The 21,664-nt window shown below is 37.2% G+C and overlaps 1 long non-coding RNA gene across 1 annotated transcript; it reads left to right on the top strand.

Annotated features, from left to right (window-relative positions):
- Positions 1-8,538: 8,538 nt before the first annotated feature.
- On the top strand, positions 8,539-10,265 carry LOC126832557 (uncharacterized). Its single transcript, XR_007684745.2, has 3 exons — positions 8,539-8,691; positions 9,110-9,240; positions 9,871-10,265. It is a non-coding gene; the product is annotated as an uncharacterized LOC126832557 (long non-coding RNA).
- Positions 10,266-21,664: the final 11,399 nt, after the last annotated feature.

Genomic DNA, 21,664 nt, shown 5'->3' with positions numbered 1-21,664 from the left:
TTGTCTGCTGTCATCATATCCGAATTTGTGTTTTACCTTTTTGGATTTTTATAACAATTGGACAAAATGAGTGAGAGGGTAAATTTTCATTCTTACTTGTATTTTGTGCATGCATTAAATCAATTGAATATAGGACATAATAGTATAATACAATTATGATAAATCTATACTATAGGTATACACCAGTGGCGTCGTGCCTATAGGGGAAATAAAAATATTTTTATTGATATTATTAAGACAGAAGACCTGTCCGTCTGTATTAGTCATCACACGGTCTCCAGGAATTGTTTAATTTGTCATTATCTGTGATTAGTTTATTGCACTTTAAATAGTTTAGATGCTATTTGTTAAGGCATCGCTCAACAGCGGCCTCGCTTCGTTCACTCTATCATTTAGCCTCGATCCGGGAGTATGACATGAACGTAACGGTTAATCTCCGCTCACGACGCCATTTAAAATTAAATCAGTCAACGAAATCCCGTTTAAATCCAAGCTGAATCCAAGCCATCCGTGGGTCTACAGAGTTGATTTTGTACTTGTTGTGTAAATAAAGATCTAATTTATAATTTCTATGACATCGGAAGCCTAAATAAAGACTTGCAATAATCAGATTTAGCTCTTGCATAATGTATGTTTAATAGTAAATAAACTCCAATGTAGATATAGGAATTGACATAAACTTGTGTCTCCAAATATCCAAATATAGGTAAATCAAGTCTGTCCTTAGGGATGTGATCTCCTTGTGACCGGTTTCTAGAAAGCTCCCTTCTACTTCTGTTATTTGGGTCTATATTTCTCCCTGCATTACCCAAGGCATTAATCCTACAAATCTATCGTCTATACAAACAATACACCATGGTAACTTAAAACGCTTTAGCCAGTAGACGTTAATTACAATTTATAAAGTCAATTTAAAGTGCAAAACAAAGAGGGGGGGGGGGGGTCGCTGTGAATTTATGAGACAAACTTTTTCTAGACCAGTTTTTTGTTTTTTGCGTAGATTACGAATCTGGGTGGTGATCAGGCGTTTTTTTTGGGGGGGGGAGGGGGCGTTTTCGAGATATGGGGGGTCCAATGTCCACACTTGGGGGAAATGTCATTATGTTGATATATATGATGATCATGTTATATATTACTAAAACATAAATTTCTAGAAATAACCACCTCTAAACACGTGTTTGTGATGCCCCTGGACAGCTGTTTTGATTTGTGGCGAGGTGGGGTGGGTGGTTGCAGGTTTGCGTGTGTGGAGGGTGGGGGTGGGGTAAAATTGGCGGGAAATGAGTTCACGTTTTTGGGGTTCTTTTTGCAACATATTTATTTAATTTAAAAGTCGTATAACAATTGTATAAAGAGCAGTATAATATTAGTAACAGTTGATGTACATTATTTCCATTCATTTTAGTTAATTTACTGTGTGGATAAACATGTGAATATACTAAACTGTATTTATAATAGTGGTCCCTTAAAGCTGCAATTTCATATTTTTAAGTTATATTTTTAAAATTTATTAAAATAAACCTTAAAATAGATGGTATCCATAAACCGTCCTACCTTGTTAAAGAATAATCCTATTAATCCTATAATTCACTATTGCCAGTTGAGAAATTGGCAAAAATATCATTTTCAACTTCAAATTACAACGTTTGAAGGTAGCTAATGCATGGAGGCAATAGGAAAACAAGGGAGGTAATTGTGTTATTATTTCCTTTGTCAATGATTTTTAAGGGTGGGAAATAATGCCCATGGTCGTATAATAGTGAGTTGATAACCTATTGAGCAAAAGACATAGAAATAATCATGTTTTGACTTTCTTAGATAATATGAAATTGTAACTTTAAAGGAGCTAAATCGCTAATATGTTGGACCTAGAAATTGGCACAAATGGGTCGCAACACATATAATAATGTAATATGGATTTATATAAACTGTTTTACATTCAATCGTGTCCGTTTTACTGTGAATTGTCATAAGTTATGTTCGGCGAAATACGCCAGAATTCTCAACCGCAAGTCAGTTTCTAGCATCTGGTTATTCCAGTCAACACCGATATTATTTATTGCGCATGCTCTCCAAATAAGAATATGATATCACCGTTTGTCATGACTTGTGGGAATATGTCTAGCCTCATTCTTTGAGCACCTTGTTACAAATGTCGCTGAAACGCATTATGGTAAACGATTCGTGTACCAATGGTGAAATGTTTATTTTGTCTTCAATATTGGATATCAGAAGCCCATCTTTTCCAGGTAAGATCACAACACCAATGCTGATTTAAATTGCAAAACAAAATCGTGTTTTCAATGTCGAAGATTTTGGATGTATTGAGTTAGAGACTTAGCTACTTTAAGTGTTATACTATCTTCGTTATAGGTAAAGTAGTTGTTATTCTTTATAAATATTTTATTAAAGACACTCATAGAATGTGTTTTAATATATTTAAGATGGTGCGTAACAAAGGATTTAAACATTTTCACAACATTTATGATAATTCCAGACACTAGAAGGACTTGTCTCCTTTTATAAATAGATAGTCTTGCTAAGGATAAAATAACATTCATAAAATAGCACTGCATATCCGACACTGGGTAATGTATTCCTAGTATGAAGTACTGTTCTAGAGCTTTGGCAGAGAAACATAGTGGTCTTAAGTCAATGAATAAACTTCGATCCTGTAGAGTTTATCTTTCGTGTATACAATGTTATGAATAATTCTGAAATCCAATTCTATCGCATCAGTATGTTTATAAGGTAAGAATACATTTTTATAATATTTTGACAGAAGGTAAAACCCCTTTCTTGCCAAAATCTCACACTTGTTGGTTGGTGATAGTACTTGGATCTCAGAATATCGTTGCACGTTTTTTACACTAAACTCGGATAACTTAATTTGTGTACCATTAATGTTAATTTCGATATCAATTTTTTCTACAAGGGCGGATGATGAAGTTCACGTTGATCGATTTAAATGACGATTTCCTTAGAGCTTGATGAAACATCTCTAAATATGTTTATAAGATTGTTGGGTGGACGCTGGGGTTTGTGTCCGTGGAGGGCAACATATATTTTTGTGGACAGAAATCATTTGGTCTAATTCATCTTAAAGGTGGTTTCTCGTTAGCTTTTTCGTTATTGGTGTTATTTAATCACGTGACACGCCTACTGACCTAACCCGGTCATAGACAAAAGATTTGCCACACATTTACTGACTTTTTGAACTCGTAGTTTTCCCTTACGTAAAGGTGGATATAGGATTCTCTTGGTGTCTTGCGGTCATAAATATAATATAAATTGTTGCCAAGTTACCAGAAACAACACGACCAGGATTTATATATTGTATCTATTATTAGAGGAATTGAGAACATTAGACATATGGTAATCATGGATATACTTGGACAGGTTTTAGTTCTTAGTTTCACCACGGCTTCTTTAGCTGATTATAGATACAAATCTCCCAAATCATGTGAACATCTGACAGTACCAACAACTACAGCTTATAAATCACTTACTGTTGACTGGATGTTGGATTGTGTTCGTCAATGTAGTCATGATTCTAGTTGTTTATCGGCAACTTGTTACATGTTTACAGCTAATGACGAGAACTGCTCTGTACCTTTACAACATGGTGGATTTTATTTCATCAACGAATCGGTAAGTCTGTAGAAAATATTCTATTTCTTTTTATATTTTGACTGGTTAATAGTTTCCTGTGACAAGTCTGGTTGTCCAAGACAATTATATATCATTATAACGGGTTGCTTTTAAATTGTTTGAAGATAACCTGCTTGTTATAATGGTTATATCGGTGATAGATGTCAACGTATTATGATGGGTCTCTCATATGCTTCCCGGTGGGTTCGTTTTGCCCAATTGTAAAAACAAATGCCACAAATGGAAGGCTTCGTTAGAAATCAAAAATATACATCCTGATTAACTAGAAGAAAATAAATTGTATTCTATCTACATATAAAACGACTCAATTTAGGCCAGGTAATCGAAAAAATATCTGTTATCATTTTTATTGCGTGAGAGAATATATAATTTATAAAAGTCTGCCTCAAGAATAAATTTCAAATTTTGACTTTGAAATAAAAACAAGTTGTCTAATTGTTATATTCTTATTATATAGTTGTTAAATATGTATGATGTATATTTCTGATTTTACTATATACTTGTTAGATGATTAGCCTATCATAAGGATGTATTTACACATACTTTAATTTATTGTTCTAAAGCCCACCTATTACGTATTAGTATGCAAATTGTTACGTAAAATGTGTTGCCTTCTGCATGAAATGATCTTGGGTTTCATATTTTCTATGTAAATCTCCTTCACTGGAACTCCAGGAAGTGGCGGGCAATCAAACAGGGAAGGTTTTGGTTTTTTACATGTAGTACAATAGATTACGAACATTAATTCGTTCCAGCAAACCACGACGTTTCAACGAGGCCATCAATGGCGATCAAAAAGACGCAAAATGAACCCACCGTAAGCTTCTATTTTATGAATACGTTCAAACGGATTTCAATACGTGTAGGAATATCAAGGGCCATATCTATTCCAATCCTATATTACACATTTTCCTTTAAAATTTCTAAATGTTCAATATAAATGGTACTCTATTTTATTTTACTGCAGATTGTACGGAGGGTTTTTATTCTGGACATTATAAAACTGATCTCTGAATACCTGATCAAACCTACTCTCACACCTAAACCTTTCTATGAAAGACATTGGTGGTGATACAGTAATATCTGATCAAACCTACTCTCACACTTCAACCTTTCTATGTGGAATGTTACATGAAAGACATTGGTGGTGGTACCATCAACTTTTCTATGTAGAATGCTACATGAAAGACATTGGTGGTGGTACAGTAATCATGATGAATTCCAAGTGGTCCCCATTAATAGACAAAACATTAAATTGAGAAAATTACACAAACGGCTATCCAGTGATAGCAAATATGTATCATATAACGAACAGTCGTCCTCAATATTTCTTTCTTTAAGTTATCAGTTGCATGGATTGCAAAGCACCATTGGGTGATTCTATGATTGGGTTAAATGGTTCAGCTTTCAGTACATTTGACAGAGATAATGATCTGGATGCTGGTAGAAACTGTGCTCAAGAGTATCAAGGTGGCTGGTGGTACAACGCATGCGCAGATTGTAACCCCAATGGTCCTATTGATGAAGTATTTTGGAAATATGATTTTATAAATTATGAAATTGCATACATTGAAATGTTACTTAATGCAACTTAATTGTTTGTATATATGGCTACTATTATCGCCGATCTTCTATAGTCATACTTGATGGAAATTCACTTTCTTCTTCACTTGCGTGTAGACACATGTTGCTAGTTCATATTTGGGAATTCGATAATTTCTCCATTTAGAACGTCCACTTAAAACAGGCATTATGTAAGAGCAGCTAAATCTGCCTATCACAGGTCTTTCTTTGGGCCTTAAATGCTATATTAATTAGACATTTATTAAATCAACCCTCGATTTTAAGTAGATTAGAAAGATTCGGCCATTTAATGATTTAATTTAAAAATTGAGAAGCCAGACCAAGACTTGAATGACCAGTGCGGTGGTTACGATTAATGCGCACATCTTGACAAAACTATAACCATTGATAACGTCGCTCAAAATAAAGTAATTTGAATGACATTGTCAGTATATTCATTTTGCATTATCGATTTTTGAACTATTTTTAACGAGAACGGTCAGCTCTTTATCTAAATCTTACATAACGCCCCTTTAATATGTTCTCGAGCTCGGCTTTCATTTGATGGGCTCTGTGTTTGATAATTACACTACACACTGATTGTATTTGTATTTGAATGTACTCAATAATAGAACGCCATTCTTCAAGCACATTTTTACATAGTTAATGTGTGACGTTAAGAGGCACGTGATCAAGTTATCGAGACACGTATGGTTATTGTTTCTACACTAAACACAATATCCCTTATCAAATGAAGAGGTCACACAGTTATCAATTTTGGGGGGTTAGTTTGGAAAGAAACGGCTCACGTTTATTCTACACGGTAACCCTCGATCATTGAAGTCCAAACCATTGGTTCAATTATCAATAAGTAATCATCGGCGTATCATACTAGAATTATAGCATCGTATAGTTCTTATAGCAAAATCAATATGACAGTAATTTAAACCAATTGAAATAATTGTACTACCTGACGAGACTTATTACTTGCAAGTTTCAAATCAATTGGGGGGAGTTTTAAAATGTGAAATTAGGTTAATATTAGCAAAATGTCATTGATTGACGGAATGTAAGGCGGCGGAGGGTCCTGAGCAATGAATTCGGGTTTCGTTGGTAGCACAATCCGATTAAAACACAAATCCTATTTCGTTTCGTTTTTTATAGTTCGAAATTTCGTTTTTCTTCCCTTTTTTTTTATAAACAATATTTTTATTCAGGATGTCTGAATGGGATTTACTACACTATGATCTGAAAGAGTTGTTATATAACCCGCGTTCTGGATGATGTGAGGGATTAGCCAATGAAACGGCCTGTTCCGGCGAGTTTTTGGCGTGAGGTGCATGGAACTTTGGGTAAACCACTAGAAAAATCAACGCTGATTAATTAATCAATGTCTGACGCCATAAGGTCAAAAGCCGCTCGTATGACACCTGACGCGACCTTCCATTACAACTGGTCAGATCTTCATGTAGTGTAGGCCATAGAAAGTATAAATAAAACAAAACGAAATATAGATCTTATATTGCGCATGCGCGGGTTCGCTGGTACCTTCAAACGGTACTGTGAGTGTTTTTCGATAATTATATATTTATCAATAATGGATGTGATAGATTTTTTGATTTAATGTTTGTTCGTGATCACCAGGACCATTTTGATGTGAAATATATGTATTGCTTTTGTATTTTGACCTATCTGTCATGGAGAATGTTTACATTGTGTCGATCAGCTGTCAACTGTCAAAAATTCAAAATGGCCGCCCCGATGGGCCTGCCGTTAGCAACCTTTATTGACAAATAGTTTGAGATTTGGCGATGGCAGGGCCCGAGTGTACCGCAGACGAGGTGAACATTACGCTCAAGTATGCGTCAGAGAAGTTGACCGATTGGGGTTCTTTTTGTGCACATGGACGTTCTCCTCTTGTTGTTGTCCAAGGGAACTTAAATGCTGTCCAGTACAGGGATCAGATTTTGCAACCTGTTCTTCTTCCGTTTATGCAGAGACATGGGCCTGGACTAACGTTTCAACAAGACAATGCTCGACCCCATACAGCAATTGCTACCCAGAATTTTTAAAGAAATGCCGGTGTCCAAGTCCTGGATTGGCCGTCGCTTAGCCCCGACCTTAATCCTATTGAAAACATCTGGGACGAACTGGGTCGACGTGTTCGTCAGCAAGTGAATCCACCACTGACGTTGCAGGACCTTCAACATACTCTTGCTGAGCAGTGGCGACGTCTTCCTCTGGTAGTGTTTACTAATGTTCTGAGATCCACGAGAAGACGTTGTGTGGCAGTACGAGACGCTAGAGGAGGCCACAACCGTTACTAAACACTTTATTCCGATTGTTCTCCAAGTCTGTGAATTTCATTTTGGGGGGTACTGTGACATCACGAACGTTATCAATGTCAAGGACTTTCGGCGAGACGTATTCTTGCTTTCTGTTGATGTCAAGGTCGTCTGTGCACAACATAACACTAAAATAGTCCCAAAAATCCCGAGTGTCAAGTTTTTAATATACATATCAGTGTAATACCGTAGCTCAAATCGTAATCACTCTCGATACCGATCGTGAAGAACACCGCCACCATAATCGTATCCTAACGCAAAAGATCGCATCGGTTCCTGGTGATCGTATCCGAACGTATCTGCTCCGACCAGTTCGTGGATTCAATAGGGACAATTCTATCGGAACGTACGCATCTGTTCGTATCTGAAGGGGAGACTAGATCGTGACACCTGAAATAGCCAATCGCCACGTACGTACCATATAACCTAGCATAAGATTGGAAATCGGCTGTTTCAAGTTGATTTACCGTTTATAACTGTTGGTCATAGATCTGACAGATTATATTCTATAAACCCACGCTAACAATTCGAAACCTGTTACTCACCTTTATTGAAAATAACCAGATGTAAAAACACCTATTACCATTATAATACACCTTTCATTATAATACAACTTTCATTTCAAATTTATAATTTTAAAGCAGCATGACAGACTAACTGTATTAAAGATCGCAAGTACCGTTGCTGTCAATGAATATTTTCTTGGTCTGGAAATTAAATGAAAGAAAATGGGATTTAATTTGGCACTTTTCTGTGCCAATGGGCCTAATGCAGGCGAGTACATGATATGCATTGTATGGTGGACAGCGGCGTTTTCACCTTTCCTTCATCGAATTCCAACCGTCTATGTTTTAACATGTACATCATTGACCATTGGTTACTATGGTGGACAGGAATTAGGTTTCATGTCATTCGGCAATAGGTTTTCTTCCTATACAAACCATATAGACGCAACAAGAGAGAAGGGAGAAGACACACAGCTTGTGATGACACTATCCCTTTAAGGCAATCTGTGTAGAGTGTATAATTCATATTATATTGCTATTTTTGGTTTAGATGCCAAACTGAAATAGAAGCAACATGTTGGTGTTAACTTTCATAACAATAATTGGTGAGTAATACACTGTTTGTATTCCTATAATAATTCAGAGATTGGTGGGCACAATAAGGAAGTTTAAAATATTCACTATGTTTTATAATTTAACAATAATTAAAGTCCCGATACTCCATTTTCATTTTAACTAACATATCAAATTTCTCATGGCTTAAAATGCACTATTCAGAAACTAAATATGCTGGTCATTCCTTATTTCAATTATTAATTAAACAGGTATTATCTCGCTAAGACCATAAAAAAGCTCTAGATTTTCATCGGATTTAAAAACAGGGGGCAGTTAATGATAATGGATAATCCATCAAGGCTACATTATTCTCCAATCAGCCCTAACGTTAATGTCAGGACTTTAACACTATTGGATGTCACCCGCAAAATCCTAATTCTACTAATGTGTTTATTTATACATTTAAAGGACTGTCGAGTGGTGCCGTATATATAACTCCAGTACCATTAGAATGGGTACCTGTCACCAATGGAGTTAATCCATCGAATTCTGTACACGTGGGCTCGAAGGAGAGTTTTTGCGAGGTTGATGATCCGAAGGTACGTAATACCAAAATGAAATGAAATGGGGTTGAACGTCCTACTGTTCTGCTCCGACTTGGCTAATAAAGATGGGCGTACGCCATACATTGTGCTATGAGGGAAATACGATGTAAATAGGAAGATGTTTATTTATGTATAAATTACCATATGTACAAATACAAATAGGCTGTACATCACTTTCTTCTCATCGTCATTACCAAACATATGTAATTCCATATATAAACTATAATAAACCATATAGGTCTAAATGTAATTCTATATATAAACTATAACAAATTTCATATATAAACTATAATAAAACATAAGTTAAATTTGCATTTTTTAAAAACACGTCATAATGAATTGAGACAAAGCAGGCAACATAACGGAAGGGGAAAAACAATGAAAAGTTTATTAAAAAGTTTTAAATTCATTTTTAAATTACATATTTTAAAATTGTCACCTAATAGTAAGTGCAGGGGGGGGGGGGGCGCACTACACACAAAACAAAAATCTACAGGATAAACCTGCGGACAGGACAGAATATAAAATAATTCAGGTGGTACACTCCTTTCATGATTCCTAATTCCGTGCTTATTTTGCTTAATGGTAAATCCAACCCAGCATTCTTTTCTTCTTTTTGGCTAGGGACTGATACCTGGTGTTACAAATAATGGAAAATGTGAATATGAAGTTGATGGTGAGGTTAAATCATCAGCCTCTTACAACGTGCTGGTACGTCCAGAAGGTGTACATACCGGATGGAAGTACAGTAATGGTAATCCTCCAGTTGGGGCCGTGAAGTGCCATGAAGGACAACAATGTTACCTCGGTATGAGCATTTATAATGACGGACTCTGTGAAGAACTTCCGGGAAAGATATTTACAGACAAGAAAGCTATGATCATGACATCAGGCGACAAAGTATATAAGTGTCCCTCTAAATTATATTTAGTTGAAAAAATGATACGAGCATAATAACATTAAGAATTAATCTGCAGTATTTTAATCTGTTGAAATTAAATAAAAAATAATATCCACAACGGCTTTTCTTGTATTTAATTAACAACTTAATACCTAATTAAGTAATGCATTCGAGCCTCAGAATTGAAATATTTGAAAATATGACTAAGTTAGTATTCTTGAACTTTGTAACAAGTTATTATAAACCATGCTTGTGCAATGCACGGATAACACTTCGTATGTGGTGGTTAATCTTCCTGACTCAAAAAATTACGTTCGAAACCCCATTGACACGGGGAAGAAGTCGGGCGGGTGCTGGTATCATTGATTAGGGAAGTACTTGGTCCTTTTCGGTCTGACAAAACCCCTAGTATCACAGTTAAAGCTGAAGGCCGGGTAGGTGGACAGAGAGGCAATTTACCAACAAGGTTTAAACGTCTAGAGAGAGAGAGAAATGGGGTTTAACGTCCACTCGACACAAACTAGGTCATTTCGGAACTAACATATGGTTTAATTTTATTTACATAATTCGCTTGCGCGTAGGGGTCTTTAGCAGTGGGATGAAACCGGAGGCCCCGGAGAAAACCCACGAGGTTGGACAGGCGACCCTACTCCTTGCCACGTACAGCCGGGGATTCGAAACCACGCCAGTCGACTCAATGACAGACTTTCTGATACAGCGCGCGCACGCTAACTATTCAGCCATCCAACCCCCCTTAAACGTCTGGAGGCAAGTTGACGCCATTTTTTCCGAAACACGTCCCACCATCTTCCTTGATCCGAAATTTTATTTCTGTAACGTGTGTAAATGAAATCTTTCAAGTCTTATAGACAAAGTGGCGCTATGCTATCTGCAGTCTATGAAAGACCTAATATTTTGAGACGATAACCAAGAGTGCCTCCTGTTGGTTTGACAAGCGTGTGGCATTTTACTACTGATGGTCTAGTAATCAAATATTCTTCGGATAATTCGCATGTTGGAAATTTGTAAATAATTAGTTTTTATTTTAGAAGTACCTGTTTATTGAGTTCGTACAAAAATATTTGTATGGCTGTTATTCGTTATGAATCTGTGAGAACAAGTGTCAGACTATGGTATGTTGTAATACTGAGTGCCGCACAGTATGAAATATTTATTTATTCTGTTTTATGTTGTACTAAACATTTTCACTCCATAGTCTCAACCTTTAAGAAGTAGTTTTCCAGAGAATGTGATAAAAGGGAATTTAGCAATTCAACAACACAGTAAGTCACACTGAGGCTACCTCTGCTGTTTGTCACACTCGAATAATCAGCACACAAATGGGAATGGGGCGCACGTCAATCCAGACATTTTCTTTACACTTGATTTATAACGTGGATTTATATCGCTAAAATCGTATTTATGAAATCCTATAAATGTCTAGTTTCCACGGCATCCTTTCGGACGGCTGGCAAGTTAGATACTAAATAGTCTATTTGCTGATATTAGGAGAATTGGGTTGGTATTAAATTTTAATTTGGTATTTATCTGTGCAAGACGTTTGCACAACAAAGTGATCAATCATGCACCATGGGAAAACTGTTTTATCACCAATTTATGACAGGAAACTGTGATTGATGTGCACACGTTTAATACGTGAAAAGTAACATGACATAACTATAGAAAGGTCATTCATACCTGTTCATATCCAGGTAGTCGATCATACAAAACAACACCTGTTAATCTTATCTTATAACAGACGTCATCACACATACAGTTGTCTACCTTGTTGAAGAAGAAGACTGCACTAAAATGAGGATAGAATTTGTTACCTTTTTAATTTTGGGTATGTAGGTATTTTAATTTTACATGTTTTGAACTTATCCACCTATTCTGTCATTAGAATTAAATCTTTTGTCAAAAAGAGACTTTATCAGTTGTAAAATGAAATTATTAAATGTATTTAGTATAGGTGATTCCAATTCTTACGTTACATACGCCTGTTACGGTGGTTGACCCTTTCAGTCTCAATGTAACTTTCGTTAACATTTCCTGCGTGTGTATGACGTTATAAGAAAACATCAATTTTAAAAAAGTTAAAGATATGCATTATGAAACATTTAGACAAAGAGCTGACAATACATAACAAAAAGCGAATATCTTGAAAATTTTAGACAAATTACGTCATTCTGGGCGGGATTATCGTCGATTGTCAATGCAACCGTTGTTACGATAATAAACAAAGTCTATTTTCTCTTTTTTAAATTAAGTCATTAACCGCCAGTCGTATTTAAAGCTGGTGAAAATCTAGAGCAGCCGACGGCATCGAGAGTTATAATCTTGGCAAGTTAATAAAAATCTAATTAATAATTTATAATATTTACGACCTAAAGAAAGACCTTCAATTGATAGATTTAGTTCTTGCATAATGTATGTTTAATAATGTAGATATATTGATAAACAATTTACTGGTACAACAGATAAATAACCAATATGTAACACCTTAGTTCATGATTCACCTTATCTCGTAAAAACTTCACAAAATCATTTACGAAAAGAATTTCATGTGTTCATGAGATATCTAAATTACAGATAAATTAAGAGTTCACGACAATGGGGGTTCGCTTATCACATTCACAAATGTCCTAATTCACGAATCATATATTTAGTACAAAAGACCCATATGCGCAAGGGAAATATAGAAATAAAATTGAACCACATGTTAGTCCCGAAATGACCTCTCTCTCTCTCTCTCCCTCTCCCTCTCTCTCTCTCTCACGAGTAGCTCAAATTGTAGCAACACGTATAATTTCCCCTCTAATTTGAATAGCTGTTCACTATGACACCCCACCCCAATCTTTATATATAACACCGGCTAATCTATATATCTTTAAACAAAACCAAAAAATATTCTTGGACATTTCTTGATATATACAGCATGTCTAGAAGCTGTGATATATACAGCATGTCTAGTAGCTGTGATATATACAGTATGTCTAGTAGCTGTGATATATACAGCATGTCTAGAAGCTGTGATATATACAGCATGTCTAGTAGCTGTGATATATACAGTATGTCTAGTAGCTGTGATATATACAGCATGTCTAGAAGCTGTGATATATACAGCATGTCTAGAAGCTGTGATATATACAGTATGTCTAGTAGCTGTGATATATACAGCATGTCTAGAAGCTGTGATATATACAGTATGTCTAGTAGCTGTGATATATACAGCATGTCTTGTAGCTGTGATATATATACAGCATGTCTAGTAGCTGTGATATATACAGATAGTGCCATCTATCATAAAGTACTACGAAAGCCCAGAAGGCTCATTCCAAATTCCAAATTCCAAATGCGAAATTCCAAATTCCAAATGCAAAATTCCAAATTCCAAATTCATGTCTTACCGATAAAATAGCAAATTGGCAGCCCCCCCCCCCCCCCTCAATTAAACAAATTAAAATTTATATAAATTGTTATTTTACACAACTAATTACTTCTAGTTTACCTATCTGGGCCGGATAAATACCCGTTCCAAATTACTAGATTCCAAATTCCAAATTCCAGATTCCAAATTCCAAATGCCAGATTCCAAATTCCAGATTCCAGATTCCAAATTCTAAATTCCAGATTCCAAATCTGATCCGACCAATCGGATCAGGTTTTTGCTTTTGACTAATCAGTTAGAGAGAGAGAGAGAGAGAGAGAGAAACCGGGTTTAACGTCCACTCGACACAAACCACGCCAGTTGACTCAATGACAGGCCGTATGATACAGCACGCACGTGCTAACCATTCGCCCCCCCCCCCCCACAATCAGTTAGAGTATAATAACAATATTCCAGTTCGGGTTTGCTTCGGTAGATGTGAACAGTTTGGGGCAAAGTTCCTCTGCAGTGAGCTACTCTGCTACTCGGTATCCTAGGACTGGCATTTTTTTTTTTTTTTTGCTACAGCAGCAAATTTGGAATTTGGAATCTGGAATTTGGAATGAGCCTTCTGGGCTTTCGTAGCAGTGAGCTACTCTGCTACTCGGTATCCTAGGACTGGCATTTTTTTTTTTTTTTTTTTGCTACAGCAGCAAATTTGGAATTTGGAATCTAGAATTTGAATTTGGAATCTGGAATTTGGAATTTGGAATCTGGAATTTGGAATGAGCCTTCTGGGCTTTCGTATAAAGGACCATCTGGTATCTTTCTGGTCATCAGATACAATGAGTTATAATATTAGACTATGAATGGAGAACTATAAGGTTTTATTCATAACAAAACCCCTAGCTTTAATACTTCATTAAAACGGACATTTATGCCTTTATGCTACAGGAAACCACGGCGTCGGCCGTGAAAGTACGTCGGGATTTCCGGCGTGGATCCTCCTTGCCAGTAGTGCAGGATCGAGGGCCTGGCAAGACACAGCGTATAGTCGTTCGAATGGGGAAAAACCCCACTGGCGTGCACGTAAAATTTCCCTCATACCACATTGAATGGCGTATGCCCGCCTTCATTAGCCCAGTCGGGGCAGAACGTTAAACCCCATTTCATTTCATTTCAATGTAAAAAGAACTGGTTCATCCGTATTTTTATAGTTGAGTGACACACTGCCCTTATTTTAATCTTAGGGTCATTTAAATAGCCACACAGTTGACCTCCTCCTTTATTATTACACATTGACCCTGAACACCTGAACAAATTAACTAGCTTTTACCTGTCCCCATATTATCAAAGAATGACTGACCGCGATACATATTAACTGGACTATAACGTGTATTGACCTACCCAGTGGTCTTTCATCACAGGAGAAGGTGTTCGAATCTCTTTCTCCGAACAATGGAGTCAAAACTGTTTAAAAATGTCGCTATACAAAAATAAATACGAAATTTGTGTTGACAAACCCAATTGTCGGTATAATACTCCGTATTTAGCTTTTTGAATAAATTTAATTTTAGAGTCTTAATGGTTATGAAGTTTTATAATTCTACCATGGGTTTATCATAACTGTGTGTTGGCACTGTTGTGGAAATACAACAATAATAAACAGATAGATTGCCTAGATCTTTCTATACGTAATTATTATACGTTATTAATCAATCTTTAATCAAAAACTACCAAAACATGATCACTTGGTACGTTCATTCATTCCAGATAGTAAAATAAGTCGAACTATTACAAACGTGAACACCCCGAAGCAGCCTTAAAGCAACGTATAAGATCATAACATTCCTAAAAAGTATTGAATGAGCAATCTATAGATTCAGATATTTCTGTTCCCCTGTAAATATGATTTCAATGATTTTGTATCTAACAGTCCGCCATGTGTCATGTTGATTAATCTACGATAAAGTTCGATATATTAAAATCTGTTACTTCTCAAGGTGAAGACAACCAGTACATTATGTTAATATATTTTATTGTTGGGTTTATATATTATAAACAGATGGTGTATAATGTCATTATATAAATATTATTGGAAAAACTATTTTAAAAACTCTGTTTTATATAGTATTTCATAAATACCCCGTAATGGCTGTTTGCTTCCGATCCGAAACACTCCAACCCATCGGTATCATAACTGACCAAGTAGGGATAATGGATTTTTTAATTCCATCTTAATGGTGGTGGGGGTGGGGTGTCAAAATAATATACAAACAATCGTGGGCTGAGGATGCTAGTCAAAACAACACAGACCATCGTGGGGTGAGGATGCTAGTCAAAACAACTCAGACCATCATGGGGTGGGGATGCTAATCAAAACAACACAGACCATCGTGGGGTGGGGATGCTAATCAAAAGTACTGTCCGGAAGAGTAAAGATATTCTGGTGTAGCTCTGTAATACATTTCTTGGCCTATAATGTCGATGTGGCCGAACATTACCTTTTAATCTGTCCTTTACATTCCAATGCACGTAAACATTCAATTTTTACCATACCCCAAAACCGCATTTCAACACAGACATTATTAAAAGGCACTGGCGATATTATTATTTCAAGTATTATCTTTAAACAAGTCCATAGATTTCTAGACATCTCCGGAAGGTTCAATTCAAACTTTTATCCAGTAGGTAAAATATGAATATGGCAAACCTGAGATTGTAAATATGTACATAGGCCCCCCCCCTTTTTTGTTCATTTTATTCTTATACTATTCAGATTGATTTTATCATAATTTAGTTATATAGTCTTTCTGTATATATTTAGGTAATATAGCGCTAACCTGTTCCTCAATCCTTTTCTGAGAATAAAATAGTGTTTATAAAAGAAGAATCCGGGTGATCTCACTGTTTATTACTTCATGTCCCAGTATGACACAATCATCTCATGTAAATATTGAAAACAGGTTCAACATTTCCATTTTTTACTAGGCCTGGTCAAAAGAATCTATAGTAGTACTAGTACCTTAGTTCTTTAACGTCTGCTTCCACATAAGTGATATCGCAGACAAGAACTAAGACAGACGAAACTTCTTCTTGTATTTAAGAATATGATTTTCCATTTACGGCCATGGAGTGGTTTAGTGGGAAGCTTTTCTGTTTATTTATTAAAAAAACGCATCGTTTGGTAGGTGATCAATACAGATGAATCTACACCTTAACTCATGTTTACATCCCGATCCCTCCGCCCCAAAATTACGAAAATACATCAATACCCAGGAGCAAACAGAAATTCAAAAACTCTTCTTAAATTTTAAATCAAAAAGTAAAAGACAAATAACTCTATGCAAAAATTAATGGGGAAGGGGGGAGAAACAGGATTCCTATAAACAGAGAGTGAAAATATATTTTTCTGTATCGACTTGGATAAAGACGACGAGACAGAGGGTGGGGATGGTCAAGTCGTCTAGATTGTATAGCTAGGGTCTTAGTCTTTATCTCTAGTATGAAATAAGGGGCGCCTTCTCAACCTTGTGGTTTTACCCTGGCTACTCTGGTTTTACCCCACAGGAAAGACCCCTGCGCGTGCACTAAGATAGTAAAAAAAGATCACCTCGTTGGAAGTGGACGTTAAATAATTATATACTCTTCCCAAAAAAGTAGGGGATATTCAGAAACAATACAAAACTGCGGAAATGCACTGTTGTTTTTATTAGAGGTAACCAGCGTATGTTAATAACAGGCCAATTGCCTACACATGAACATAAACATATGGGCGGCTTATCTGACGGCCCGGTCCCATTTCACTCGCAAAGAGATACACTGTCAAAAGTGAAAATGGATGTTTTTAAGTAATTGCTCCACCAATCCTCAGACATTCAGCAATTTGTCGTGCCATGCTCCTAATCAACCGTCTAATCACGATTGGGGCAATCTGACCCACCCCCTTGCAGTGCCACGGCCAATTCTTTAGTGTTGTCAGTTAACGTTGACGTCGACGAACACGTCTCTCGATCATTTCCAGATATACTCTATAGGGGAACGGTCAGGACTCATGGCTGGCCAAGGCATATGGACAATATGTTGACGCTGGAGGTAGTCATTCACGACACGAACGCGGTGGACACGGGCATTATCATCTTGAAAGCTGAAACATCGACCTGCACGTTGAGCAAAAGGCAGAACTATCGGTCACGGTAGCACACACCAGTGACCCTTCCTTGAACAATATGCAAGTCCGTTCTGCCAATCATGGCGATTCCTTCCCATACCATAACAGACCCACGCCCGAATCTGTCATGCTGTCTGACGTTAAGTTAACGTTAGTATGACGCTCATTTACACACCTCCAAACGCGAGCACGCCTATCGGTGAAATCCAGAGTAAATCTGGACGCATCTGAGAACATTACACGCGCCCATCGACGATTACCCCAATTTCTACGCTGCCTACACCATTGATGCCTGTTTGCCATGTTCTGGCGAGTTAATGGAGACACAACACGCGGTCGTCGCGAATGCAAATTGGCTGCATGTAGCCGATTTCTAATCGTGTGGGGTGTAACTCGAATTCCTGTAACTTGGTACAAGTTTACAGAAAGCTGATTGGCCGTTTGTCCTCGATTTCGCAGGATCTGTGTACGAATGTATCGATCCTGGGCTTGTGTAGTGGCTCTAGGACGACCCGAACGAGGTCTATCATCAACATTGTGTGTTTTTTGGTACCGGTTCCACAGTCTGCTCCTTGTGTAGAACCCATTTGAAGCATGCCAATAGCACGTGACGTTCATCATGTGGAAGACGTCTCATTGCAAATTAAACGTAACACACTAAAGCAAAGATACGCTAAACAGCAAATCTTATGCAAGAATCGATAGGAAAGCAAACACGGATAGGATAAACGAGCACGCAGCAGTTTTCATCAACTCTTCCTTGAAGTGTCAGATTTGACAATGAACCCCTCCCACGTGTATGGCGCTATTGCGTGTCGCACGTGCAGCTCAGTGATTCCGTTGGGGCGATAAGTTCTTCATCTGTGAACATACTCTCAAAGCATGTCAAGTGTCCATGACTATTTATCATATCACAACCTGCATAGGTATTTGCATTTCAACATCCCCTACTTTTTTTGAAGGAAGTCAACGTCCAGAAACGAACCGGGTTGGGTGGCCGAATTATTTAATGCGTATTCTTTTCGTATATCTTCCTGTGTCCTGTCTGTCGAGTAGACGTTACATCCCGTTTCTCTCTCTCTGTAGTTCACAACAAAGCATCCACAAGGGACTAGTGGTTATTCTATTTAGCATTATACCTTCCTCTCGCTTAATTCAAAATGGAAAATTGAACGCTCATGGGGGCGGGGGGGGGGGGGGGGGGTTAAAGCTCGGTTAACTTTTAACGACTCGTTAACATGGAGTTAATTGGTTTTAACGGAGAGAAAGGCTGTTGCTGGAAGTCCCGTTAACTTTAAAATGTTGTTAACACGCCGTTATATTTAACGGAGGTGTTGGGCTCCGTTATCTGTTTAACGATGGCATCAGTCGGCGTCAGATTACCAGTGTAATTCTCTATACAACATTCTAGAGGATTGGGCGATTGGCGGGGATGGGCTATTCAATTTCCTATAGTATTCTACAGAATTTTGGTGACCTGTAAGAAATAACGGCCCTAAATACTCTACAATTTCTTTAGTGCAAATCCCTTAATTTTTCCTACAGATTTATACTCAAATTTCTAAGAGAAAAAATAATAAAGTATTCTATAGTTTTTTTTATATTGTTTTCTGTAGTAAATTCTACAGTTATCTTTTTGTCTTTCAAGTTGTATTCAGTTTCTTGTTAATTATACATGTACATTGATTGACAGCTAGGTATTTTCTACGAACGATTACAGTAAGGTAGATCAATAAATCTAATTTAATAAATCAACAATTGTTTTGAGAATCTTAATACTATTAGTATTCTCTTCTTGCCTTACCAGGGAGCTTCCGAGAGATTAATTGTATTAAAGCAAAAGATGCCACTCCTAACAGTAAATTATGAAGTAAAAAAAAAACAAAAAAACAAAAAAAACTAAGCGAACGTAATTTTCTAAAGCTATTGTAACAGGCAAAAAGAATCGTTAATGGAGGTAAAAAACTGTTATTCCGAATCGTTAATGGAGGTAAATCGCTATTATTTGACCCCTAGAAATGGACACAAATGGATCGCAACGCATATAATAATGTAATATGAATGTATACTGATTTACTTTAAATCGTTTCTGTTTTTAATGTAATGTTTAATCAGTTATGTTGGCAACATACGCGAAGAGTCCAAATTGCATGGAAGTCTATGCATGGCGTCTAGTTATTCCAGTCTACATCGGTAGTTTTCTCCTGTGGGGTATGTGCATTCTAGCAAGCGATTCGTGTGCAAATTTTCATTTTGTCTTAATTACATATCAGAAGCCCACATTTTCACAGTAAGATTACAACATCAATGTTGATTTAAACTGACAAAGGCTGCGGATGACATTGAGTTGCAACTTTGACGTCATTGGCAACCCACCGCCCTTTACGTCACGTCATTCATTCAGCAGACGGCTGTCTTTCGAGACGATTTACATTTTCTTATTTGCTTCTTTGTATTCAGTATTGTTTATTCTCGATTCCATCGAATACTAAAAATGTTTCTCACTTGACTTAGAACATTTAGTTTTAGACTACTTGGCTTTTTTTTAAATACATTTCACCGATGTGGTTACTTTGTATAGCTGAATTTTACTTCTATATGCTTGCCTTCATATTTGTTGTAACATGAAGCAGATCATGACTCATGCTGACATTATACAATGGTTTCTCTGGTTTATATTCCTGATTGTTTTCAAATTTGAATAAAGACTGTATCACTACAGGCCCGGGACTGTACAGCGCAGTCGACGCTTACGGCTAATCCCCGGATCCATTCACTTAATTTGATATGTTCGTTTGTTTGTGATTTGTTTGTATTTTGTCTTGTTCGTGGATTTGTATTTTGTGTAAATTATGTGTGGTGCAGCCCCACATTTCTTTCGTTCCTGGAGTTTTACGTCCACTTCCATCAAGAGTGATATCGTAGACAAGAGGAAGTCACAAAATAGGCTTGATCCAGTTTTTTGGGGTAAGACACAATAACGTCGCACGGAAGCACCCAAGGTGAATTTCAACCAAAGAGAGAACCTCTGGGTGTAAGAAATGAAAGTCTGACCCGCTTTGCCATAATGCTACGATCTTAGATTTGGTAGGTAAATTTTGGTTTGACTGTCAGCCGGGCCCTCGGGACCGCCGCCTGTCTGACCTAGGTTCAGGGATGTGGTAGGTAAATTTAGGTTTGACTGTCACCCTACACTAGGGCCGGCTGCTAGAAGATACTACGTAGTAGAAGATACTACGGATTATTGCCGTGCTGCGTGGGTCATTAGAGCGTGAACATTCGCCTTGGTAAGTAAATTTTGACTGCGTGGGGCACTCTAACATATGAAATTAGGGAAGTGTGTTACACGTGAGTAAGTGTATATTATATAAAATGTGAAACCAAGTCAAGATGGTGAAGAAATGTGACGCGGTGTATTTATTGAAATATGAGGATATTTATGATCTAAGAATTAACTATATTCCGCAAAGGAATTTCCCTTCAATAAACTAAGCCCTATTCCACACATACACGTAACCAACCGTCCATTGCCAGCTTTAGAATCTGCCCACGGCACATCATTATCGCAGTATTGTCTAATGTCAACAAACGACCTGACGATAACGCGAAATACCCGCCAAGTTCGATGACTCGATGACAGATGTTGACATCGTCGTACTTTACCCAGAGAGAGAGAGAGCGACAGAGAGAGAGAGAGAGAGAGGGAGGGCATAACCTTACAAAGGCAAAGAAATGGGGTTTAACGTCCACTCAACACAAACTAGGTAATTTCGGGACTAACACATGGTTCAGTTTTATTTTATGAATTCCATTGGGCGTAGGGGGTCTTTAGCATTGTGAGGTACCCGAAGGACCCGGAGAAAACCTACGAGGTTGGACAGGCGACCCAACTCCTTGCCACGTACTCAATAACAGACCCTGTGATTTCAAGCGCACGCGTTAAACCACTTACCGTCTTCACTTACCAAATATAAAG

The sequence above is a fragment of the Patella vulgata genome, chromosome 9 (genome assembly GCF_932274485.2).
Source record: "Patella vulgata chromosome 9, xgPatVulg1.2, whole genome shotgun sequence".
Taxonomy (NCBI): Eukaryota; Metazoa; Mollusca; class Gastropoda; family Patellidae; genus Patella; species Patella vulgata.
This window is presented reverse-complemented; position numbering and strand designations above follow the sequence as displayed.